Source organism: Larimichthys crocea, chromosome XIII (assembly GCF_000972845.2).
Source record: "Larimichthys crocea isolate SSNF chromosome XIII, L_crocea_2.0, whole genome shotgun sequence".
Lineage (NCBI taxonomy): Eukaryota > Metazoa > Chordata > Actinopteri > Sciaenidae > Larimichthys > Larimichthys crocea.
This window is the reverse complement of record NC_040023.1, coordinates 29,393,775-29,400,390: the sequence shown is the minus strand read 5'-3', so window position 1 is coordinate 29,400,390 and position 6,616 is coordinate 29,393,775.

Below are 6,616 nucleotides of genomic sequence, written 5' to 3'. Positions count from 1 at the left end.
TTGTTCTGCACATTTGGACAGAAAAAAGTCATGAACATGAAGACAGGTGAGAAGCAAACAAATCTGAAGTATGAAAACGATTTTCAGCTTTCAGCCGTGAGTCTTTCTGTGTAAAACGTTTTTTTAACATGCATTAATCTGCAAACTAGGAACAAAGAAAAAACACACTGTTATTTTAAATATTGATAATTCATCAGATTGTTGATCGTTTTTAACTCGTGCCTCTCACTGTCGTCTGAATAGGTGTTTTTTTTAATGAAGGGCAGACAAACAATGACAAACATTACCATTTTATTACATTTTTTCACCATTTTCATATTTCTCACTGAAACATGTCCACAATGCATTAATGAAGAAATTGCGTGCTTAATAAAATATTTGGCAATAATTGCATTTTGTGTGTGCCTTAAGACACAAACAGAGTGTGAGTTTTCTGTGTGTGTGTGTGTGTGTGTGTGTGTGTTGTGTGTGTGGTGTGTGTGTGTGTGTGGTGTGTGTGTGTGTGTTTGTGTGTGTACATCCTACCAGAACATCTTTTTACCAACAGCAGGCTCCTCACCTGTCTGGGCTCTGGTACAATGAGGAGCTCGGGGTTTCCTCACTGGGCATGCTCCAAAGCTCGGTCGTTAACAGTACAAGATTGCATTTGTGCTTCCTGTTGTTTCTGCGAGGAGGACGCCACCAGAAAGTCCGACTCCTGTTTGCTCTTCGTGTTTTCTCTCAGCAACTGCACAACCTGAAGGCGAGAATGTTTCTGCACGCAGGGTTGTTCAGGCAATATAGTCCAGTAACACAATACAGTGTTTTAAAATGTAATGCAGGGACACCATTAAAAGGATTACATTAGATTACAAACTAGTTCTCTCAATAAAATTATTATGTGGCAGTCAGAGGTGTCTCAGTTTTCTGTCTTTGAGTGACTGATTATCAGATATTTATATATTAATATATTAAAGATGGTCGTCCGCCTTGAGCTGGGTTCTGCTCCAAGTTTCTGCCTCTTAAAGAAAGTTTTTTTGTTTTTCATTGCCACTCTCACGGTAGGTCTCTCATGGTAGGAACTGGCTGGCTGCAGAACCACCACCCTAAGCCTCTATGTTTATGTCCAACTGAATCTAGTTTTAATATGAAGTGGTTCATTCATTCAAAAAGTAATACTTTAGTTTCAGAGATACTTGCAGGGCGACTAGTGAACTGCTGTTGTTAGCTCCCTCGCAATATCTTTTCAGTTTCTCTATTACTATTTTATATAGTATATCATATACAGTTGTCCCTCACTAACACGGTTCACCTTTCGCGGCCTCGCTGTGTCACAGATTTTTTTAGTGTAATTTTGCATGCTTTTTTTTTTACAGTGTACTGTACAGTATGAACGTGCATTGTGTTTCTGCGTCCTGGTTAGCTAAGGGAGTACTGCCACAATGCATTGTATGTTCTGCACTCGGGAAAAAAACACCTGCACCAAGGCCTTCAGAGGAAAAAGCCCTTACAGCGAGCGGCACCAGGTCAAAGAGGAACTGTGAATACGTTCATTTACTCATACCGTATTGTACTTATTTTTGTTAAATCTGCCAAAGTTTGAACTTTGAGGTGTTTAAATAAGAGAGAAATGTGAGAAAATGTTAATGCCTGTCTGAGGAAAGTGTATAAAAGTGTGTGGTTAGGGGTTTTCAGCCTAAAACATGTATAATAATTGTAAAAAATAAAGCTGATTCTTTGCAGAGTTCGTCTATTGCGGCTTATTTTTAGAACGAGAAAGTGCTCATTATGGCAGTTCACTGAGATTTATGAACTAACACGTACCTATGACTTATTACCAAATTCTTGTATGAGTCATTCAGAAACTACTTGTTAAAAATGAATCCATAAATAATCAGGGTTTATTCTATACTCATTGCCTGTTAACTGTTTCAGTGCTGTTTGTACCACATTGTAGTGTTGGCAGATCTTGTAGCTAAATACTTAAACTTGCTTTTATATATATATATATATATATTATATATATATATATATATATATATACTATAATATATATATTTGGTAAAGAAGCCTTCACATTTAAATATATATAAAGAACTTGTGTTTAGTCTCTGGTTTGAGTTGAGGGTTTAACTCGGGTCACTAAGTTCAAGGCAGGAGTCTGTTCATCACCTCCAGCAGACACACACACTCATACTTTCCACCGTGCTGTTTAGAAGTCAAACTTCTGCCTGGTTCTGTCTAGTCCGGTCCTGCCGGGGAAACCCATTTCACAGAGTGTTTGCGTTTTAAGACATCGTGTCATCTCACAATGTTTCCTCAGCCCGGGCTGCTGTTACATGCCTGTTAGGTGAGTGTGTTGAGCTGAAAAGTATCTGTAAATGATTTGTCAGTGACACATCTGCGATGTAAGGACATGAATGGGGAGCCACGGAGAAAGGCTCGCAAAACAAATGAGTGCAGAAGTTAACCTCATGGAGCCTCCATTAGACATGCACTGCTACCTCTAACTGCAGAGGGACTGGAGGCGAGGGGAGGGGGGTGAATGCAGAGTGAAAGTGAACAACAGGCGTCAGACTGTAGAGCTTCACCTGAGTCACAGATCACAGAGTTCACATGTGTTACTGGTGACCTTCTAACACATGAAGGCCTGCTGCAAAGGGCAAGCCTCACAAATAGTTCATAACGGCTTCACAAGATGACACCATATTTTGAGGGGCTGCAGTTATGATGAAAACCAATACGATGCCATAATAATCCCACTCAACTTCAACACTTTCACTTCGCACACAAAAACAAATACTCTGACTAAAGTCAGATGGATTGGAAAATAATGAACCAAGCCAGTGTAAAAGAGCTGTTTCAAATCGTGGCTTTACACTTCTGATCGCACTGCTTTGACTGATCTGTGTGAATATATATGATCTGTGTGAATATATGTAGATATTTTTTTTTATGTGTAAAAAGCCTACTATAGACAAAACCTTTCAACTGTTCACAGATTATAGAGTGTAACATACCCTAACCATGTGTCAGCATCTAATTAGTATTGATTATATGCTCATAGAAAGCATAAACGATCAATCATTTTCATTTTGTTTTATTTTGCTGTTAATGGAAATATGTGCGTCATGAATGAATGGACAGCGTATGTGTAACATCAATCAGACTTTATTTGTATAGCACTTTTCATACACATATAACACAAAAGATAAAAACACCCTACACCCACTGCCCATCCCCTGCCCTCCACCCCAACACCCACTGCCAACCCCCAGTTCTCCACTCTCGTACATATATATATACACACACACACAAATAAATAATAACAAATAACAGTGAAAATGTTGTAACATTAAAATACATAAACAGAAAAATATTGAAAAATGGTTCAAGTAAAAGCCAAATTACAAATATAAGTCTTACGTTTTGTCATGGTTGCACAGGTTGACCCAGAATGCAGGCTCGGACAACGGTTAGTGAGAGAAGGGGATTTATTGTGAAGTGGGAGAAGAGGGGAAGGAGAGGGTCCGATACGAGGTGGAGGGAATGGCTGAGGTGAAGCAGTGGTGGGAATGGATGGAGGAGGCACGGAGTCTGGACTGTCTGAAGAGGGTGGATGGAGAGCAGGCAAGCAGGTGGCAGGAGGTGAAGATGGTGGTGGACCTGAGCACCAGAGATCGGTGGTTAGAGGTCAGGAAAACAACAAGGAGCACAAAGAACAGGTAGTTAAAGACGGTCCGAACGTGATCTACCACGGTGGCTGAACAAACGATCTGACAGGGAGTGGGAGGAAGGCCAGGGTTTATATGCAGGTGGAGTGACCACAGTCACGACTGCCATCATGACACGTTTGCTCTTAACAACATGAACAGTCACCCACGGGTTTCTGAAGAGCCGTTTTGAAGCTGTGGCTCTGGCCACAGCCATGTCGGCTGTACTGCTTCTTCCACCTAACCTAACCTAAAAATTAGCAAGGACGTGGACCATCAGCAGACCTGAAGCATATTTTTTTTGGTTGATGTTTAGTGGCTGTGGATTCACTCTGTGATGAGTTAGTGGAAGTTTGATCGAATGCAGCTTTATTCAGTGAGTTTAACAGTGAACAGTAGCAGACTCAAATTGCAAACACAGACCAGAGTGCAGTGGCTTATTACAAGGAAGGAGAGGACAATCTGACGGCATCTGGGAGGATGAGCTGGTCTTTTGTAGGAGCAAGTTGTGAGGTGATGAAGCAGCTGAGGGGAACACAGGAGGCCACACCTATCAACACACACGACAGTGACAGACAAGACAGACAATACACAAGGAAAAGTGGAAAAGCGTGTGTCTTCCAGACATTTGTAGCACATGGATGCTGTGATCACCCAAACAGTGCAGCTGCACAAGTGTCTCACAGTGTGGATGTCCAAGCTCTTATCTGAGCTGAAGAGAGATCAGGATCCTGTTCTGAGAACAGAAAACCATAAAGCAGATGGATTGAGAGGCTCAACAGCGTGAGGATCAGTTGGGATGATGAGAAGAGGAAAGTGATCCATGAGAATTAGAGTCTACAGAGAACTCTGGGCACAAAGGGCTTCCATGCTGAGCAGGAAGTGCACTGCAGAGCTCTGATACAAACAGGGGGAAGCTGACGTGCAGCTCAAGAGGAGTAGATCATTAAAGAGAGAGAGGAGAGGAGGTGTCCTGTTCCAGGTGGAGGAGAGGGGGAGAGTCTGAAGATACAAGAGTCAAATGTGTTTGTGTGAATGTAATTCAATACAAAACAACCTGTGCTGTCAGATTATTATATTCATATTTTTGTGAGTCAGAGTTCATCTGTTGTTAATTAATATTAAAGCACATAACAGGTGGTTGAATATGGATTCAGATGTGCCTTTATGCTGTCATCATGCTGCATGTTGAAGCAAGTTGGGTGCACACAAAAGTGTAAAGTCAAACACTGTTCACTGTGTTGAAATCATTGTTTTTGTCATTTGATTCATTGTAATTTTGTTTGGGAATATAAAATGTGAAACTGTAACAGCTCTTTTGTTACAATAAACAGTTTTGCAACATCTAATTAGTGTTAATTATATATTTGTATAGAGCATGCTCCTAAAGTATTTTGTTAATCAAAACCTCAGACTGTATCTAATATTCCTGCACAGAGAAGCGAGCAGCAGCTCATTTCACAGTCTGCTGTATACACTGTACATAGTACACTGTACATTTCAGCTGTGAAATCCACAGTAATTCACTGTGTTTGTGTCCTGTAAAAGACTGTAAAGCATTTCACATTCAGTCAAAAGCTACAGGAATTATAGAGTTACTGTGAAAATTACAGTAATCAAATAACGAACTGTAGACTTACTGGTCAACTGCTGCCAGTTATTTACTTATTTATATATCAATGATGAAGCACTGATTCAATCCAAATTTGAGGATTTCACAGTTTATAGAATACGATTACACATCATAATAACCGTTACAGACGTGAGCCAGGAGACCAGAATCAGTCAAACAGTTGGTGAAAAAAAAAACATGAAATTTCAGAATCTGAGAATATGACAACAGCATGGCTCATCTGAGGAGGGGGTGTCCAGGGAGGTGCAGGGCTGAAGTAATCCAAGCAGCAGAGAGGATGACATGACCAGGCTGGGTGTGGCAGATATGACAGGTTAAAAAACAAGATTTGGAAACGGGTGAGTCTGGCTGTAGTGTTGGAAGACAGAACAACATGACAAAATCTGGGAAGTTGATTGGATGATAGGATGCTGGCGCGGTGGTGTGATCAGGCAGGTGAGAGGAGAGAACCAGGACACAAAAGCGAGACAACAGGGAGACGAAGCCTCAGTTCAAGCAACAGTTAGTGGAAGTTTCTGTTTGATGGAGACCTCAGAGAATTCTTCTTTGTAGAGTGATCTTCTCTGATAATCTATCAATGATCCAAATTATCACTCTTTGTCCTGCAATTCATGTTTTGTTGCCTCATGACAGTGCTGTGCTATGAAGGTTGTGAAACACACAGGAAAATCTGATGTTTCAGGACATTTACTAAAGGAAAAGTGTTTCAGGATTTAGTGACATCTTGCAATGTAGTTACAGACTGCAACAGTAGAAGGCCACAGTAGATATCACATGCTCATTCTAAGGTAACAAAAACAATGATTTTTCAGGTGATTATACACTGATGAAAACACAGTCATGAATATTATTTTCCGTAAATAGAGCCTCCTAAACCTGACACACTGGACCTTTAAGTGAAATATTTTAATTTATTGTTTGCTACAAACAATACCTGCAGAAATATGATTGGACATTGCCAAACATATTGCAAAGAGCTGATGCCAATTAGCCAATTCAAGTGGATTTCAGTGCTCTGCCTGAACTAATGCTAAGCTACATTAGCATCACGTGTTACAATTTACTGCAGGATGAGGTCAAAAAGAACTGGTCTGTACAAAATGAGCTGGGACACATGAGCTTCTATCACCATGCTTAAAAATAACCTAAGGTAAAGGTTGATCATGTGAATGACAGAGAGACATATTTTACCACATTTCATTGGCCTAACCCTCGGGGCCCTTCCTAGTCTGCCTTGATATTGACACAGCTTCTTGCTTCCTTTCTGGTTACTTAGCAACGTGTTTGTAGC